The 20,721-nt window shown below is 41.9% G+C and overlaps 1 protein-coding gene across 5 annotated transcripts in view; it reads left to right on the top strand.

Annotated features, from left to right (window-relative positions):
• The first annotated feature begins 4,505 nt into the window (after positions 1–4,505).
• Positions 4,506–20,721, top strand: part of FRMD6 (FERM domain containing 6) — a 234,150-nt gene continuing 217,934 nt past the window's right edge. For 3 of the 5 annotated variants that reach the window (XM_055303738.1, XM_055303739.1, XM_055303735.1), the window contains exon 1: positions 4,715–5,049. The gene's annotated coding sequence lies outside the window, so the exon portion shown is untranslated. Of the gene's footprint in view, positions 4,694–4,714; positions 5,050–20,721 lie in introns of those variants that run through there. The other 2 variants (XM_055303737.1, XM_055303736.1) reach the window with 2 other exon arrangements.

Here is a 20,721-nt window from a genome sequence, read left to right as displayed (position 1 = left end):
GGTATCCTTCCCAATGAAACAGATCAAAACCTACCCCCAAAAAAACTGAATAATAGTGTAATTTCAGAAAAATTTGAGTCAAAGGGGTTTTGGGGGCTTCAGTGGTTTTCTAGGACTGCCATAACAAAGTGCCACAAACTGAATGGCTCAAAACAACAGAAATTTAGCCTCTCAAAGATCTGGAGGCTTAGAAACCTGCAATCTGGGTGCTGGCAGGGTCATGTTCTTTCTGAAGGCTTTAGGGAAGATCCTTCCTTGCCTCTTCCTAGCTTCTGGTAGCTCCTAGCAATTTTGCATTCCTTTGCTGGTAGCCACATTGCTCCAATCTATGTAGGTGTCTTCATATGGGTTTCTTCTCTGAGTCTCTGTGTGTCGTCTCTTCTTAAAAGGACAGCACTCATGGGATTTAGGGTTTACTCTTATCTACCTTAACTCTATCTGTGAGACCCTATTTCCAAATAAAGTCACATTCTGAGGTCCTGAGTAAACATGAATTTTGGGAAGACACCATTCACCCCACTACGGGGAACCTTGAAATTGTGTGCTAATGGGGTGATGTGTGCTTTCTTGGTAAGATAAACTCTAGATCGGGTATGTGCTTCTTTGAGGAGCAGTGCTGCCTTATCAACTCTCCTCTTCTCACCCCTTCACTCAAACCTGTTCAAAATTTTTTGTCTCTGTTGGCTCCCTACTCTAACCAGAAACCTGGGTTTCCCCTTGGACTCATTCCTTGCCCTCATTGTTACCTCTTCCCCCTGCCACACCATTCCAACCAGTCTTCAAGGTCTGTGCATTCTTTCTCGAAAGAAAGAAGTTGAATCTCTCCCCATATCTTAGCCTTTCTTAGCCAGCGCCAGCTCCTGCACAGCATCTTAGACACTGTATGACCCTCAGAGCTAGGCCCCCTAGTCTTGTTCTCATCTCCACATTGCCTCCTTTAGAATGGCAAATCAGGTTACTCACATCCCTCCAGTACTGCTTATGATCTCTCAGCTACTTTTCATATCACTCCCTCTCTTAGGCCCTCACTTGTGTGCTTCACTCCAGTCACACTAAACACCTTGCTCTTGCTTACCTCCCAAGCTCATCTTGCTCTTCCTCACCTCCACTGTGTGGCACAATGCACTATGTCAAGCTTGCCTGGCTTGCATCTGTTTATCCATGCACACTGCTCTCCAGCCCCATTTTCTCTTTTAAAGCCATCCCTGATGATTCTCAAGCAGGGTTAGGCATACCCTTCTTCTGTATACATTTGATACTTCTCATCTGTATGCACAGTTGGCTTAACCCATGGATTTTCTTATCTCTCACTCTAGATTTCTTCATGGCTTGTACCTTTCTTCTCCATATTCCAGGTATCTATACCCCAGACACCAAACACAATACTAGCCAAATAGTAGGTGGGTATATAAAATGCTTGTCAAGTGAGTAAAATGAGGTCTTCCTGACAGAGTTTAAAACTAATAATCGGCCAAATCAGGGCCACTCTGTGGCTCATTCATATGCATCGTTTGGCTCTTTGTAATTTCTAGTTTTGATATTAGAATATTCAACATTCATTCTCCAGGATCCACTGTGGTCATGCCATCTTTTTGTTTGGTGGTAATTGCATACATGGCTATAGAAGCATAAGCAGTGCTCAGCTGAAAACTGTTTACATATGTAATATCTTCATATTTTATTTATATGGCTATATTTTCCTAACTAAGGGAAAAATACCCAATAAGTTAACTTTCCTGAGGGGAAATATCTGAGCCTAGAGCGTTTTAACAATGGGACACATCTGGAAAGCACCCCTAGCCAAGGGGTTGCTGATAAGTATATCAGTGTGCTTCTCAGGAATTGCCTCAAAACTCCAGATCTGATTTTTATTGCACTACCCTCTTGAATTTCCAAGCATAGCTGCAAGCTGGATCACTTTCTTTCTAGGAGTCTGAATGGATGCAGAAGGTACTGACCACGAAGCATTAGCAGTATGTACTATGGTATTCTGGTGCAGAATTGCTACAGGCATTTGATGCATTGGAGTCTTCATTCACCGACTCTACAGCATTTATGAAGTCCTCACTGTTTATCTAGCCCTGAATCTGGCACTGTAAATATAGGGGAAAGAAGGAAGACTAGAAGAGCTTACAACAGAACCAAATTGTCTTCCTGTACCTTCAGTGATACTTGCACAATGCTAGTCACTTTCCTGGTCATTCCAGAGCTTTGCTTATCTGTAGATGTAAACACAGTCTGGAAATAGTGATCTGGTGGTCGGGATGCTAATTCTCATGTTGAAGATGCCAGTGATTCCCTTTTTTGTCATTCAATATATATTGCCATATAAGCCCTAAATCTCTGACCTTGCAGCCCTTGAAAAGAATGGCATGGAAAGATGTGCCAGATGTAGTATTAAGGGAAGAACAGCATATGTAAATGTAATACAAAACCATTTTGTTTTGCAGTACTGGTGAAATGTTGTTCAGAGACCAGGAGCATCAGCATTACCCAGGAACTTGACAGAAATACAGTTCTCACAGCCTTTGCTGTGCAGAAGCTTTTTATCTTGATGAAGTCCCTATTGCTTTTGTTTCCCTTGACTTTCTAGCCTCACATTTTGCCTAGCGGATCACAAACTCTGGATGTGTGGCTGGCAGTATGACCTCCAGGCAGTCATGCTATTGTGGACCTTGTTGCTATAAACATTGTGGTGCATGTGCCCCTTTGAATCACTATTTTTGTTTCCTTTGGATCAATACCTAGTAGTGCAATTGCTAGGTCATAGGATAGTTCTATTTTTAACTTTTTGAGGAAATTCCATACTGTTTTCCAGAGTGGCTGCATCAGTTTGCATTCCCATCAACAGTGTAAGAAGGGACCCCTTTCCCCATGTCTTCACCAAAAATCTGTTTTCTATGTGGTTAATTTTAGCCATACTGACAGTGTGAGTTGGTACCTCATTGTGGTTTTGATTTGTATTTCCCTGATGAAAAGTGATGTGGAGAATTTTTTCATGTGCTTGTTGGCCATGTGTAAGTCTTCTTTGGAGAAATGTCTGTTCATGTCTTCTGCCCACTTCTTGACTGGATTGTTTGTTTTTTGGGTGTTGAGTTTGATAAGTTCTTTGTATATCTTGGATACTAGCCCTTTATCTGATGTGTCATTTGCAAATATCTTCTCCCATTCTGTAGGTTGTTTTTCAGTTTTGTTGACCATTTCCTCTGCTGTGCAGAAACTTTTTATCTTGATGAAGTCCCAATAGTTCATTATTGCTTTTGTTTCCCTTGCCTTTCTAGACGTGTCTTGCAAGGGTCTGCAGCTGAGTTCAAAAAGGCTGCTGCCTGTGTTCTCTTCTAGGATTTTGATGGGATTCCTGTCTCATGTAGATCTTTAATCCATTTTGAGTTTGCCTTTGTGTGTGGTGTAAGAGAATGGTCCCAGTTTCATTCTTCTGCATGTGGCTGTCCCAATTTTCCCAACACTCTTTATTGAAGAGACTGTCTTTTTTCCATTGGATATTCTTTCCTGCTTTGTTGAAGGCGAGCTGACCATAAAGTTGAGGGTCCATTTTTGGGTTCTCTATTCTGTTCCAGTGATCTGTGTGTTTGTTTTGTGTCAGTAGCACACATGATGATTATAGCTTTGTAATACTGTTTGAAGTCGGAATTGTGATGCCTCCAGCTTTGGTAATTTTTTTCAATATTACTTTGGTTACTCAGGGTTTTTTCTGGTTCTGTGGAAACTTTAGAATTGTTCATTCCAGCTCTGTGAAAAATGCTGGTGTTATTTTGATAGGGATTATACTGAATGTGTAGAGATTGCTTTGGGTAGTATAGATATTTTAACAATATTTGTTCTTCTGAGCCATGAATATGTACCCACTTCTAAAGAAGCCTGGGGGTGATGTAACATCCAAACCAGCTGAGAGAAAGGGGTGATTCCCCAAAGAAGAATGGAAGTGTTGATACAAGAACAAGGTAAAATAGATGTGAAAGTGAGAGGTAGTGTTCTATTATTGTGCAGCGCTTCCAACCCAGTCTTCTCATTGACTTCTTTGGAAACCAGGCTAAGTGATTTGTTCAAGGGCACAATAATAAATAGCAGAACCAAGATTTTCTAATTTCTGCCCTTCTGCTCTGTACTCTCTACTGTGTTACCTCCACCTTCTTGAAAACCAGGAATGAATAAAACATTAAGCTTCTATAATACTTGATTATCACTGAAATGCCTTCTTAAACATGCTGCATTTCACGATATTAAACTTAAAGGAACTATAATTGCACATCTATCATCTTTGACGCTCCTACATTAACTGCCCAGAGTAAGAAAACCACATTCCTTCTGTGATAGTAATCCTTGCTACTCCTCTCCTCCTCTTTGGAGAAACAAGTTAAAGCTTGACAAAGTGTAGCTGCTGATCTACTTGGAAGAAGTTTGAGCCCTAACCAGGTGATCCCATGAATGAGGTGGATGCCCTATGGAGAGAGGGGCTCACACCAGCCTCTGATCTTCATTTGCGGCATATGTTATCCCAAGAACTTGATTAATAGTCTAGACTAGGTCCTCCCTTTGGGCGGGCTTGTTGCCCTACCAATTTTCCCAGGCACGGCGATATCCCTGTGGACAGGTACAGGCATGCATCACAAATCTGGAGGCTTGCCTAAAAAGTATGTCTGCTGTTTGTGAAGGGGCAATGTAGCAATTACCTGTGAGTAATGCAGTGGCAGATCTTCTATGAGAAATTAAAGCTGAAAAAGAGGGCTTTCCTCTCCTTGGATGGATATTGGGTGAACTAACTCCCAAGAGTTAGGGAACTCTTTCTTCTCCTGTCCCCAGATTCAGTCCCTTTCTCCCCAAAGATCCTTTCTTGGGCACCCCACTTTGGCATTCAACAAGCCATGAGAATAAGAAAGAATTGGCTAGAAGTAAACCGACTGCTACCTCATAGCAATTGAAAGTTTTCTTTTGATGGTTCTGGTTCCAGGGAAGAGAGCTGAAGATTAAATTCTAGAGTCTGCCCCCTTCGAAGAGCAGCAGCCTGGCTTCAGGTGGCTACAGCAGCAGGTAAGGAAAGACTGGTTGTTCTTACTTATGTTTTTCATAAAATATAACTTTAAGGCAAATTTAATGTTAAATGTCAGTATATTAGACATAGTAGAATCACCAAAGGACTTAAATAATATGATTCCATCTGTAAACCACCCTTGACTAATGAGAGGATTGGTTCTGTTATTGGAGAACCTGTCTCATGATTTCTTTTGGAGGCAGGGGGTGACTATATGATAGTCATTGCAGTTAATGCCAGGAAGAAACTCATGTCTTGATGAATTAGACACCATTTGTGTTCTCTAGATTTTCATTTGTAGTGTGCATGTTTATATATAATATATACATATATATATATGTATTCTGTACTCTAGACACACAGTCACATTTGTTAAGAACATTCACAAAAACACAGATGAATATCTGATCAGAGGATAGATCCCCTTTGATACATTGCTTTATTCTAAGTTTTCCAAGAGCTCATCAATTGACTTCTTGTAAGATAAGCAGCATGAGTTGTTTAGAAGGAAGTTATTAGGAGTCTGAGAAATATCGACTAGGTTGTCAGTTCCATTAGTACAGTTACTTGTTTACCCTCTGGATGACAGAAAAAGACTTTTATGTGTGTTGGGGTCATGTACTTCTTTATAAGGAATATAACTTAGTAAAACTAGACAAAAAACTATAAAGTGAATATGATGAGCTGTTACAGAGTTTGTCATAACCAGTTCCCAAGTGTTATAAAATATGATGCATGTGTGATTAAAGGAAGTAATAAAGTGTATATGGAAAAGAACAAAATGGAGTTTTATGAGAATTTTTAGGTCTACTTTTTAAAAGCAAGCTGAGTTTGTGTGTCAGCAACCAGAGAATCAATTCTCAGGGAAAATATTTGTGAATTGTGTGATTACCTCAGCTTAAAAAATGACCAAATATTGAGGTTATCTCTTGTTTGCTGGGGGGAGTGGGGGATATAGAGAGAAGGAGGGAGATGAGGGAGGGGGTATGTTTCTCATGTGCTTGGTTACAGACTGGTTTATTTTAAAATGCAGCTCTGTAACCACTTATTCTGCAGACAGTCTGCACTCTCTGTATTCTGGGCACTGTGCTAGGTTCTGGACTATACATGCCACGCTCAATTTCTTCTTCAGTGACTTTTGCCTACCTCTCATTAGTGTCACCAACAAATAGACAACCACAGAGTTTTAGTACAATTACTTTAACTGGACTCCTCAGGTGGCCTGGTTACCTGAACTGCATATATGCCGATCTGCTAGAAAAATATATATTGTCTTCCAGCTGGAAATGATACCCTGTTGAAAATAAACAGTACGTCCCAAGCTTCCTTAAAATCCAGCTATGTGAGGCCAAGAAATAATAGAGCACTACTGTTAGATTTGTATCCTGTTTGTGATTCCTGAGTTTTCTGGGTAAGTGAGGCTCTGATTGCTGACTGGAAGCTTGGTTTAGAGGCATGCAGGCTGTAAGGCAGGGGCGGGCAATGCCTTGTCTGCCAGGCTCTCTCCTCGAAACCCTGTGGGCTTGAGGAGTAAGGGGAAGGTGGGGAACTTGCTCCCTCGGGTGTCTCTCAGGGGACCTTCTTCACTTTGTATCAGCTGTGAACAGCCCCTGCACCCTCAGCAAATGTGATTGAAGCTCCTTGCATGCTAGCCTGGGACCCTGTCCTGCTGCCAGAGGCTGGCTCCTCAGCTGGTTTGAGGCAGACCCAGAAGCGAGGTGGAGAGATGTGAATGCTGCCTCATTACCAGCACATGCTCTTCTTTTTCACTTCTTCCCCGTGGCTGCATCTTATGTTAGTTGCTGTAAATAGCACCATTGCCCCACTCTGGACGCTAAGTTTGTCACTGGTGGTCCCTTAGCTCTGCATGGCTCCTTGTTCTGGTGGGAAATGCTGCCATGCATGAACTAAAACAGAGGATGAAATCTGCAACAACACAAAAATAATAATAGCACCTAACATCTGTGAGAACTGGCTGTGTGCTGAAGGCTTTATAAACATAACCTCATGTTCTCAGAATCTCTTTATTCTTTATAATCACCCACGAGGTGGGGACTATTGGTATGCCCATTATACAGACAAAGAAACTAAGGCCTATTTACTTGCTGCTAGTAGTTCAGACCTAAGTGCCTGACTCCAAAGCATTTAACAACAGCCTGTGATAAGAGTGACAATAGAATTTAGCTTAAGTGCTGGCCAAGAGAAGACAGTGCAGACTGATGAACAGGGTGCTTAGGCAGATGCCCTCTCTGGCCCTCTTAGCTTTCCTGCTCTTTTGTGATGCCTCTGGAAAGGTCTATTGGAGACCACCAGGGAGACCAAAGGGTTTGCTCTGCTGCCTGTGGCTTCTCTCTACAAGTGGCTTGTCATACCTCCCTTTGAGGTCTGACAACCAGCGTTTATCTTGGTCTTTGTTTACAAACAGGGGCCATGCATCCTGTTCTTTCCCTGCTATTTGGGGCTGACTTTAATTTTAAAGGAGCATATGTTCCACTTCTACTCTGCTGGTGTTTTTGGACACAGACTTTAGCCTTAAGAGGCATCAGGAAATGCTCATAACCAGTTCTTTTCCTTTCCTTCATTTCAGTTCATATTCTTCAGAGCCTAACTAAGACCAAAAGGAATTCTCCTTTAGGGATGGTCTCTGTTTTGTCGATTACCACTCCCCGTACCTGTTGGAAACAACTCTGAAAAAGAGTTTGGAAAGTCTCCAGGCTGTTTACCCATGGGCTTCTGATTCCATGAGTCATTTCATAGGCTCATTTCTGAGGGGTACTCTCACATTTTGAACCCCTTCCTATTTTCAACCTATAGGCAAATTCTTCTATAATCTGGATCTTGTCCAAAGAGAATAGGGTAGGGCTCAGATCAGCCCCTGCACCAAGTCCATTGGATGGCCCTTTGGTTACCTCGAGCAGCTTATCAAAACTCCATCCCCTTAGACTTCTTACAAACTACTTTTAATGTGTAACTTGGCAATGAGTTAGTGAAGTATCATCTTCTTTGAAGTTTGCCTTCAAACTTGCTTATTTCTAGTTTCAAACGGTTTCCCTTTCTGTGCGTTTATTGGAAGAGAATGAAAGAGTTGGAAGTTTGAGGCGGCAGAAAGAAAGAGGACTGTTATTAATTGAGCACGTCCTGTGTGCTGGGTACTCTACTAGCTTGCTACATAGGATACGTATTTAATCCTGATGGAACCTGGTAAGGTATAAGGGCCCATGTACAGTTGAAGAAACTAAAGTTTCAAAGAAGTTAAGCTACTAGATGGAAGTGTAATACAAAGGTGGGACCGAATTCAAAGCCTGGGTCCTTCCGTTGTTCCATACTGCCTCCATCATGTCACTTTGAATATGAACCCTTTCCCAGTGGATAGAGTATACTCAGATCTTCATGATCCTGGGATTTAGATATGTGATGCCTAATTGGTAGATGAGGAAACCAAGACTCAAAGGATATTGCTTGGGTTAATGGAGATCAGCTCCTGCTAAGCCTTGATAATTTCCTACTCCATCTCAGACAGCTGACTTCCTGCAGCAGTGGTGCTCACATGAGAAATTTTAACCTCTAGGATCCTAATTAATGTAACCTATTTGTCTCACTTTTGATTTTCCAGACTTTGATCTTAGCAATATGTGTTTTCTTCCATATGCCCTACTCTGTGTTTCTCACATAATTTTATTTTAGAAATGCAGGTCAGTGTCAATGAGATTAAATACTTATCACTTACACTGATACAGTTTCTGTCTTGTTACTCAGCCCAATTCCTTGTTCTTGAGCATTTGAGATGGCCCAAAGAATACAACTTCATTTCTTCCTTTTGGTTTTTCTTTTGGAGGGTATGGTTTCCAAAGAGGAAATTGCTAAGTCCAATAGGAAAGCAAATTTTATAGCTCTTATAAAAAATTTCCAGACTGCTTTCCTCAGAAACCTCACATTGTCGCCAGCAACAAACAAACATGGAGGTTCGTTTTCCTCCAATTCCAGACTGGCCTGCTCTTTATTGAGCTGAATTTATTTATATTTCTCTTCTCCAAAAGCTTTGAGAGTACTGATCTTCAAGAGTCTTCTCACCACTGAGCCTTCTACCTCCGGACTGACACTGAGCCAGCTAACCACACAGTTCTCCTGTCAGAGTAGTGGAGACCTGAGATGCCATATTCCATGGCTTAACGAAGTTAGAGGGGAGAATAACAGGTATGGAATGAGCTGAGGAGTAAAGAGAAATAATAAAAAAACTTGTGATAAACAAGTAGGTCAGAGAAATAATAGAGGATATGGGAAAATTAGCCTCTTGGGGATGTGAAATATAGTTATTCATTTCTTGGTTATTGTGGTAGCCAGCCTCCAAGGTGGCCCTGGCCCCTGTCCCTGATAATTAGTAACCTTTGTAGTCCTCTCCCACATCCTATCAGAGTTGATCTGTGTGCCCAACAGAATACAGGACAAATGATAATATGTCATTTCTGATATTAGGCTATAAAAGATGTCATGGCTCTCATTTTGGTCACTTTCTTCCGTTCTTGGATCACTCACTCTGAGGAAAGCCAGCTGTCAGGTTGTGAGCCGCACTCTGGAGAGGCCCATGTAATGAAGAACATGGTGGTGACAGCATTCTAACTGCAGTGAAATCCCAAGTCACACCTCTGTCAGGAAACCTGAACCATCTGCTTGACTCTGTCCCTGTTAGACCATAAATACATGTCAGTTATCTATTGCTGCAGAACGAACCACCCCCAAATAAGAGTGATTCTCTTGTGTTTGGGGCCACAAATAGGAAGAGATGGAACAGCTGGGATGGCTAGGACTCTCCATATGGCCTTTCATTGTGGGCCTTATCACAGTACAATATCCTCCCAGTAGCAGTAGAACAAGGATAGAAGCTGTAAAGCTTCCTGAGGTCTGGGTTCGAAAGTTGCACAGTATCACTTCTGCTACATTCTATTGGACAAAGCAAGTGAAAAGGCCAGCCCAGATTCAAAGGGTGGGAGAAATAGGTGCTGCCTCTTAATGAGAGGATTAGTAGTATGTGGGCAAATTTAATTCATCAAGTCTACCTTCTGGCTATAAATATTTAAATTTGTCCCATATACAAAATATACCCCTCTCCCCTAAGACCCCTGAAGTCTCATCCAATGACCACATCAGGCTTGATGTCCATGGTCGTCTTGTGACCTGCATCTGATCCAGACAGAGATAGGGTTTCTCTTGTGTAGCTCCTCTTCCACCAGAGATCAAGTTTGCCTTCCATTCTAGCAAATCCTAGGTTCTGTTTATGTCCTCTAAATTGTGTTTGTAAACTAAATCATACATCTAACTACAGTGTTGAAAGAGGGACGTGTAACTCTGATAGATATCCCCATTCAAAAATAGAATAATAGGAAGAAATAGCAGTAACTGGTCCAGAGCATTTCTGAAATCTCCCTAGGTTCCTGGATATCAGGTTCCCCTACTCCAGCTGGCAGAGTGCCTTGATTAGGCTCTGGTTCTCTTCTTGACTCAACCCCTTTGGGTTCTTGGTTATATCTTCTGAGATGTCTTTTCTTTTTGAGAATAAATAGCTAGTGTTTATAGTTAAGTAGCTTTCTCAGCCTACATCCTGACTGTAGAAAGTTGGCAGTCTGGAGATATCCTATCATTTTAAACTATTACTCCAATCGGATGGAACTCATTTAAAAACTTTATGGGTTTTCTACATATCTCATTATTGTTCATTCCATTAGACAAAATCCATATTCCCAGTTCTTTTTGGGACTGGCCTTTCTCTACAATAGTGCTATCTAATAAAAATACAATACAAATCACAAATGGGAACCACATATGTATTTCTTTTTTAATTCTATGAGCCACAATTTAATAGTAAAAAAAAAAAAGTGAAGGCAATTTTAGTAATATACTTCGTTAAACTCACTAGAGCCAAAATATTATCATTGGAACATTAATTATATTAATTAGATATGTTGCATTTTTTAATGCTAGCTTTTTGAAATCCAGTATGTATTTTATGCTTGTAGAACATCTTAATTCAGACTAGCCACATTTCAAGTGCCCAGTAGCTATGTGTGCCTGTATTGGGCAGCCCAGCTTGATTACTCAGAGCTATTTTGGGATTAGGCTTCTATAAATCTTAGAAGCCCTTTGTCTAGTTGAGAGGCCCTACTCAGCACTTCCTAAAGCCTTTTTGAAGTCTTAATTAAGGGTCTTACACTCCTTTCCTTGATTAGTCTTCACCCTGCAACCATCTCTTCCTCTGAGAATCCTTTGCCAGCTGGAGAGAATGGAAATGAGGAGCAATTTTACTTTCCTACCCAGCAAATCCTGAACCAGCCTCCTTTCTTCTCAGTTCTGCCTACAAATCCAGTGGTTCCTGCTTCAACTCATTTCTCTCTCTTCTTATAACTTCTACTGTGTGAGGGTAAAATATCCATTGGTGCTTTTAGCATTCTGCCCAGAAATCTCTTTAGCCAGACCAACCAATTTATTAGATCTATTTTTTAAACTTACAAATGACTGCAGATGACAGTTTTCCTGATTGTTTCAGCAGTAAGCGTTGCCCTTTTTCCAGCCTCCAAAACCAATTTCCTCACTGCCCTTCCAGCCTCTCCCTGCCATCTGGTCCCAAAGGCAATGCCACATGTTATAAGTTTCTGTTTGGCAGCACCCTACTCACCAGTTTCTGTTTTAGTTAATCATTGTAGAGTAACAGACAACCCTAAAACATAGTGACTTTAAACAACAGATTATTGTTTCTCATGGTTCTGTAAGTTGATGGCTAGTTTGACCACTGGTGTTACCTGGGCTTATTCATGCACTTAGCTTCAGCCTGAAGATTATGAAGACTGGGGGTGGGGCTCAGTTGGGACAGCTGGGGCAACGGGACCTCACTGGCTCCATGGGATCTTTCATCCTTAAGGAGGCTTGGCTTTCTCATATGTTGGCAATGGCATTCTAAGGGTAAAATCCTGAATGCACAAGTACTTAGAAAGCCTGTACTAATGTCCATTTGCTGATTGCATTGGCTAAAGTAAGCACACAGCCAAGGCCAGACTCAATGTGAGAGGAAGCGACACAAGTGTACAGGTCCTGGGAGGCATGATTAGCTGAGGAATCACTAGTGTAAAGCCTCCCATGCTATATCTTCTAGGTATATTATGGATTATGTTAGGTGATTTATACTAAAAGCACTTAGAATCTCACAGGCAGATACTGGAACTTGGTTCTAAAGGTGCTTTTATTTTAAGTTTGGAGAGTTCCATCCATGCTTGTTCTATTTATGGTCTAGCAAGGAACAAAGGGTTGAGCAGATGGGACAGGTTATATGTCAGATAGTATACAAAAAGCTTCAACTATGTTATCTCATTTCATCCTCAAAGCTGTCCATTTTACAGATGAGGAAGTGAGTTATAGAGAATCTAGTTAACAGCCCAAGACCATCCAGCAAATTAGAGGTGAAGCCAGAGCCTGAGTCCAGGCTGCCTGGCTCTGGGGCTCATGTTCATAATCACTGTCCCACAGCTGTCTAAGCTCAGGGAAGGCAGAAGAGACAGGGAAAGGGTAGAAAACAAGGCCTTGTGTGCAGAAGAAAGCAGCGCAGAATGCCAGAGTCTGTGTATATTCTTTTCAGGTGTTTAGTCCTTTGGGTTTTCTGCATAAACTGTTCTTCTAGAACCCTCTTCTCTAGTGACCAGCTTTCTCAGTTAAGGCAGATGTGCAGGGAGCTATCTTTTTCTGGTTGATCTTACTTGATTCTCATATCTAAACCAAGCTTGTTAGATTGCAAATGTTCTGACGTGTTGTGAAATAATGACCTGAACACTGGCAAGAGAGCATGCTGTGTCTCAGACCTTGGCAGAGCTCCTGTCATGCTGGTGGAAAACACACAGGTCCCAACAGAATAGAGGCACTCTGGTTCTGCTGCTGCCACATTAGGATTTATGACGTAGGAAGGTGCCAAGTTGGGTGTAGGATGAGAAAAGGAAGCAGCTCACATTTACAATAATCTTTTTTAAAAATCTGCCCAAATGATACTGGAGTTGTACTTTAAAGAGTTTAGGGCAGATACACATTTTGGGAAATGATGGGAGAATGTTAAAGATATAAACCAAAGTAGAAGTAGTATCACGTAGTGTGTGTATAAAGAGAATAGTTGTTGAATGAGGCAAGATCCATGCTATTTGACTGTTTTTAGATCACTTTTTGTGTGTGTGAACACAGAAAGGCCTGGGTAATTAATGTGTCTTCAGGTATCAGAAGAAGATTTATGAGGTTGAAAAAACACAGAGGCCACCGATGCTGCGTATACATCAATGGTTGTGAGCCTCACATACCTTAAGTACCCTGAGTTGGAAGCCTATCCAGTGAACAATGAAGTGAGCTGTTTCTAGGTTAATTTCTGTTGAGAGTGTCAACAGTTTCAGAAATGTTGGCTTAAATTAGGAGGCCATTTTGATCTTTAATGTTGCAAGGATTTTTGCCATAAATACTTATAAGAAATGTGCTAGCTTCTCGGAGTGGCTGTCATTAAGGAAGCTGGTGCTTCAGAGAGCTTCTCTTTTCCTCCTTCCTAGTGTAAATCATTTCCTCTGTCCCCAAACTCTAACAGCTTGGGCTGAAAGTGGTGCTATTGCTGAAGAAGAGACTGGAAATGGAAATTCTGAATCTACCCATGCCCCATTCCTTTCTGCCTTACTTCTTCATTTGAGGTGTTTACATTATCTTAAATGAACAGTTTTGGGGGGTTTGGGGACATTTCTAGCAGGAAATATTCTAAAGCATTAGCTATGATTTATCTTGTGTAATTTCAGCACTTGATAGGAGCCATTTATTCCCATGTTCTGCATTCCTGGTTCTCTGACCAAGTGGATGGAATTCGGTTATGTTCTTTGTGCTGCCTTTCTATGCTTTGGATTCCTGGTGTATTTAAGAAACCTTGAATTTTTTTGACTTTTAGCTAATTATGTCCATATCTGGAAAGGGGGAAGTCATGCAACCTACAGCAGTGATACTTTCTATGGAGGAAATATGGCTTTAATTAAAGTATCTTCTTTCTAGCCAAGTCCTTATTATTGAAGTAATAGAGGTTAAGTTTGTTCATTCTTTGGTTTTGGTAAGGGAAGTGTCTCTATTGTACACTCCTTCCTGATATACTGTGAGATGGAATATGGGGTAGCCTTTGAAGCAGCTTGCAGAGTGGATAGTTCCTGATCCTGTGGGTCCAGCCAGAACTGTGTTACCAGATAGCAGTAGCCACTTGTGATTTGAGATCGCAGGAACAGAGAGTTTGAAGGGAGCCAGTGAGAAAAGTAGACATGATTAAAAGAAAAAAAAAAAAGAAGAAGAACAATTTCTGGGCAGGTCAGAGTAAGGTTGTCCTTGTTCTGGAGATGAGCTGGATTGTTAGCTGCTAAAAAATGCGAGCCGAGAACTGACGTGTTTCTACCCCAGCATGGCTCTTAGCAGCACTTTTTGTCTTTCTAGGTAAAATTTATTAAGATGATGAAGAGAACAAGGGAGGCTAAAATTACCCAGATTTGTTTTATTATGTTTTCATTCAAATTTAGACAGCAGCTGTCTGTCCTTTTAATTGAGCTGTTCAAATAATAGCTAGGAAGCCAAGCAGCCAATGGCATGGCGCCACGTCCCGTGTTCCTCTTTAGGTCCTGGGGCTTATACCGGGCTCCTGGAAGCAGGTCTCAGGTTGCAGAGCTCTCTCTGAAGGCAAACTCCAGTTACAAATCTGTTCGTCCAAGAGCTGATGGTGCTTTTGCATTTTGGATCTCTAGCAAGGAAGCAGAGCCCCCAACGCAGAGGCAGGGGTGGATGGTACTTTATTGGTATGACTGGAAAGAGTTCAGAAAAGCTTTTTGTCCCCCAAATATCTCCTGCCCATTTGCTACACGAATAGGAAGTCATTTTTGTGTGTGTGTTAGACTAATACCCTTTTCTAAAATGCTTGTCATTGGCACCAGAAGATAGGTAGCTTAATTTTCAAAATTTTTTATGAACTGGCTGCATGAAATCCACTCTTTCTCATAACCAACTAGACACTTCTGAGGGAAGGGAATGGGGCTTATGGGTCAGGGACAAAGATAAAGAATAGAATATAGGGTGGCAGGCCTGGGTCCGAGTAAGGGAAGGACTCCTGGAAATCATTGTGAGGATTCTGAGTGCTAATGATTCCCCAAATATCCATCCACAGCTATAGCCACAGCCTCTCTCCAGAGTCCCAAATCCATACTGACAATTTCCCTTGGATATACCCATCTGAAGTCCAGTGGGCACCTTAACTGTAGCAGATTCAAAATTGAATCCTTCTCTTCTTTTTTGCTCACACTTTATGTGCTCCAGGTTTTTTTTTTAATATTTATTTATTTGACAGAGAGGCAGAGAAAGAGTACAAATGGGAAAAGTGGCAGGCAGAGAGAGAGAGAGGGAGAAGCAGACCTTCCCGCCCCCGAGCAGGGAGCCCGACGTGGCGTTCTATCCCTGGACCCTGAGATCATGACCTGAGCATATAGCAGATGCTTAACTGACTGAGCCACCCAGGTGCCCCATGCCCCAGGTTTTCTTGAACTTCTCCCCTACTTCCCCTACTTCCCTACCCAGTCACCAGTCCTAAAAATTTTGTCTCCTCCATCTCTCTGCTCCATGGTCCCAATGCCTCTGACTTTCAGCTTCTACACACAGACTGTTGCAATAGGCATTTAATTGGTCTTTCGGCCTCTCTCTCTCTCTCTCTTTATTTCCTCCTTCATACCACTGCCAGAATTAACTTGCTGTAGATAAATCATATCACTATTCACCCCTAAAAATCCTTCCTTTAAGTATCTGCTGTTGCCACAGAATAAAATCTGGACTCCATAGTGTAGTGCCCAGAGCCTATCTCAGTCTGGCATCCTGCCGATCCTATCTCCTTGCCTCACTGGAACACAGCCCTTTGATTTTGATTATGCTCTATCTTCTGTGTTAAATAACCTTTCCCACCATTGCATCAGACCTAGCATAAATACTACCTCCTCTGTGAAGTTCTCTCCTGCTCCCCAGGAGCAGGCTGCCCCCTCTTCCCCCGGAGTACCCTACATTGTGCCACTGTTGTAGCGTGGATGTTGAGTACACATACATACAGGGAGTGATCTATTAGTATTTATTGTTGAATGAGAAAGACGCTGGTGGGAAAAGATCTACAAGAGATGACAGAAGGTGCCAGAGGGAGGAGAGAAAGCACTGAACACCAAATTAACACAGCAAATGAGGTATCATTTACAACCATCAGACTGGAAAAGGTGAACAAGATTCTTCATGCCCAGACTCTAGGGTGGAATAAGAAAACGGGCAGCTCCATTTGCTTTTGGAAGGATGGAATATTGGTGGAGACTTCCTGTAGGAAAATTTTGACAGGGTGCATCAAAGCTTTTAAAGATGATGGAATTTGACCCAGCAGCTCCATTTTGAAGAATCCATCTTAAGGGATGGATGAGGATTCAGTGATGTTAATGTAATGCAATGTAAAGATCCTATTTCTACCAGCAATAACAGAGTGATATCTAAAATGTCTAACTAAATAAGGCAGTTGTTGAAATAAAAAACAGCACATTTTTATCGTGGATTATTAAACAGCCATTAAAAATGTTAACATGGATCTATACTTATTACCATGGAAGGATAGTATGTGTGACCTACTGTAGAGTGAAAAAAGTTGGTTCTAAAAACATACGCATACTGTGGGGATCCCTGGGTGGCTCAGCTGTTTAGCGCCTGCCTTTGGCCCAGGGCGTGATCCTGGAGTCCCAGGATCGAGTCCCGCATCGGGCTCCCTGCATGGAGTCTGTTTCTCCCTCTGCCTGTGTCTCTGCCTCTCTCTCTGTGTGTGTCTCTTATGAATAAATAAATAAAATCTTAAAAAAAAATAAAATAAAAATATATGCATGCTGTAATCTCATTTCAAAGTATTAGCATAGAAAAAATCATGAGGAATATACAGTAGCATATCAACCATGCCTATCCTGAGTTGGTGGTATTCTTTACCTTTTTCTGTGTTTTCTGAATTTTTTGGAAACTAATCAGGAATTAGTTGTATGGTTATTCCATAAGTAGAACAGAGAAAGCTTCTGCTGGTGGGTCAGCCAGCTTACCCTCATTACCAGTTCCCAGCTCTATAGCAGCCTCAGGGCAGCCTGGCTGCAGCATGTTTAAGGCAAGAGAGGCAAATATATCTCCATCTTTTCTGTTAATATCGAAGTTAGCCAAGAATCCTTTAGAGGATATTTGGAAAACACTTGGAGTTAAATCATCTAGTGACCGCGAATAATTCATGGCAATAAACCTTCCTAAAACTCTACTATTAGGGAAAATCATTTTTGAAGGTCTCCCCATCAGAAATCCGGTCTGGCTGAGCTAAATCCTAGCAGGAAAGCTGGCAGGAGCTGTAGAAGCTGATGACCCTTCTCTCTTCTTCCCACCAACACATTTTAGATCATAGAATGCCCACTAATTTCCAATTCAATTAGAAGTACTCCAGAGTGAGTGTTTGTTGACAACACCACCCAGGGGGAGCTGGAAGGGGTGGGCTGGCATTGCCATGGTGACAAGGCCTCCAAATACAGGATCCAGGTTGTGAGGCAGCAATGTTTGCTACAGGATCACTCTCCAGTCCCACACTGCTGCTTGGTCAGACCCCTGGGCCAGACAGGAAGTCAGGAGCCACTCTTTTCATGGTGCTGGGGAAATGGGTTACTCTGCCCTCCATGCCGCTCTGTGTCCCTTGAACAGGCCTGAGCCCTAGGCCCACAGATGGGAGCCACCTCCTCCTTTGCTACTTCTTCCCCTACCTTGTGGCCACTCAGGCTCCAATTTGGACCCTGTAGCCGGCCTCTTCCCTCTGTAGCACCTCAGCCCTTCTGTTGCTGTTTCAGTCCCAGAAGGCCAGGACTGTGAGTGGTCAGGAGAGCACGGGGCCTGCTCTGTGCTCATGGTGTCCCACTGGGTGACCCAGGCTGGCCCTGCCCAGTGTTGCCACTTCAGGGCTCCCTCCCTGTGGCTGCCACAACTCATCAATCTGGAGGCCCCAGAGCAGCACTGGCAGCAGTTTAACCAGAGTCTGTCCCCAGAGCAAATTGTCTGGGAGCTCTGCCAGCTTGTGAAGAAAATCTGCTTTGTGAACGGGGGAAGAAGCCTCTTTTATACTTCTGCTAATCATGTTATTCACATAAGAGAGCTCTTCGTGCTTCCTTCCTTTCCCACAAGCCCCTGCTTGTCCAGGAGCCTTGAGGAGACCAGAGGGAAAAAGTGAACAGGTGGTGAGCGAGCGATTGTCCAAAATATGAAGGAAACGGTAAAATACACGTTCTGAGAAATGATTCCACTTCTCAGAAGGCTAAAGTATTTTAATAAACATACTTTCTCAGAACAGAATTAAAAAAAATGTTTAGCCTTGACTGGAAAGTTTATTGTGGCCCATTATAAGCACTCTTCCCCTTCACAAAACAAATAGTAGCATGAGTTATGTCTTAAAAAGCAAACTGTAATTAATGGCTCTTGCCTGCAAGGTAGATTGCTCTGTGATGTCTCTAAGCTGGTTTGATTTTCCCTGCCTCGACTTGTCCCTTCACTTTTGTCCTTTCTCTCTCCTCTCATCCTCTTTCTTCTGTCCTCAGTCTTTTCCTTTCTTTCCTTCCCAGCGTTCCTTATCTGAAAGAGTTAAGTAGAGACCCAACAGCTCATGTACAACAATAAAAGAATGAGACTTTTATGTTAAATCATATTTAAAAAGTCAAGATTAGATGAAAGACAACCTTAAAAAAAAAAAAAAGACAACCTTCAAGTAATGAGTTCAGGAAGCTATGCACTTGACATCATTGTCCACCATTCTTCACAATGTTTATACAAGTCCTCACTTGAAATTACCGTTAGGGTTGATTTATAAGGTGTGTGTGTGCACACACACAATCTGTGTATGTAAATTTTGTCCTTTCTTGATTATGTTCCTTCTTCCTTAGATCGGGCTATAAATGACAAATTCTAAATAGGAAAAAAAAAAATCACTCCAGAAGGACCAAGACTTGCCATCAATAACAATACACAGATATGTATATATTTTAAATAAGCCCTGAGGATGCTCCCAACAGAGACGGCCCAGAATTATTTTGTGAAAACTGAGCAGCAATGTTCGAGTCAGACATAGCACCCAAAGTGGCCATTAGGGAAGATGGTTTTTCCTTTGGGTATATCAGCTCTGAAAAGTTGGATGCTGTTTATTTTTATTCAGCCTTGTGGTTGGGTAGGGAGCCTCCTGTGACAGGTGTGATGTGCACTAACATTTCTTGAGTGCATTCTCTGTGATATGCCAGGCTCTGTGCTGAGAATTTTATGGGCAATATCTCGTTTAATTCTCCCAACAGCCCTGTGAGAAAGCTGAGGCCTTGGGAACAGGTAACTGACCAGGGTCACATGGCAGACCTAGGATTTGGGCCCCCTTTTCTGACTCATTTACCAAATCACCAACCTGAGGTGGGTTGTTTCCTTTATGCTCCTAACCCATCTGGTCATTTAGAGCATCAAAGAAGACACTGCATGGAAACATGATAGCTGCTCAGCATTAAATAAGTGAGTTTTCATGTCTGTTTTTGTACAGCTCTTTCTCCTTAGCCCTTAGTATTCTCATTACATATGTATTTTTTTCAGGAACTTCTCTATATTTTCCCTAAAATAATAATGACTTCTAAAAGATCCAAGAATATTTTATGACTACAGACTTTTGCGCTAGCCAGTGGCTTCCTTGGTAGATGTTTCTCACTTGCTTCATAAACAATATCTCTATAGAAAGATTTATCATTGGCCTACCATGAGCAGCATACATTGTTTTCTTTGTAAACCTTATAAGAAATCTTAGTACATACACATGCGGTATTATGGCTTCACCAATTCCATCAAATATGTCAGCAGTTGGTCTTAACCAGAAGTTGGAAATCTTTCTTTCCTTTGGGAATTTACCTCCGTGGCCAATACCTGAAGGATCCATCTTTGCTGCCTTCTTTAATTTTTGCATTTTCCCACAGGCCTTTACAGTGACAGAATTATCTCTGACCTTTCTGTATGCGTGCCCTGCTCTATGCCTTCCTCCTTTCCTCTCTGCTTGGGATCCTCTTGAGAGTGTGCCTGGATCTTTTCTTTCTTTCTTTTCTTTTTTCTTTTTTTAAGATTTTATTTGTTTATTTGATAGAGGGTGAGCAAAAGAGAGAGAGCACAAGCAGACCGAGGAGAGGCAGACTCCTCACTGAGCAGGGAGCCAGATGTGGGGCTTGATCACAGGACCCCAGGATCATGACCTGAGCCAAAGGCAGATGCTTAACCAACTGAGCCACCCAGTGACCCCAGATCTTCTCTTTCTTTTGGCTTTCTCCACCCACAATAGCCCCAAGTGCATCTGCAGAGCTGGTTGGCAAAGACTGTAAACTTAGCTGCTTTATTCACTTGCAACTCTGTCTTAAGCCCCTCCAAGAAGCCCCACTACTTCTTAACCTACCTCCAGGTAGCTGTTTCCAGGTAAACATAGTAAATGAGAAACTGATATTACTCCAACAGAATAGAGGCAGGGACAGATTTTAGAATCACTGACAATATTTGGTCTCTAACTATAGGTTGTTGGTTTTTTTTCTTATATATCTTGGTGGTAGTTT

Source organism: Nyctereutes procyonoides, unplaced genomic scaffold (genome assembly GCF_905146905.1).
Source record: "Nyctereutes procyonoides isolate TBG_1078 unplaced genomic scaffold, NYPRO_anot_genome, whole genome shotgun sequence".
Taxonomy (NCBI): Eukaryota; Metazoa; Chordata; class Mammalia; order Carnivora; family Canidae; genus Nyctereutes; species Nyctereutes procyonoides.
This window is presented reverse-complemented; position numbering and strand designations above follow the sequence as displayed.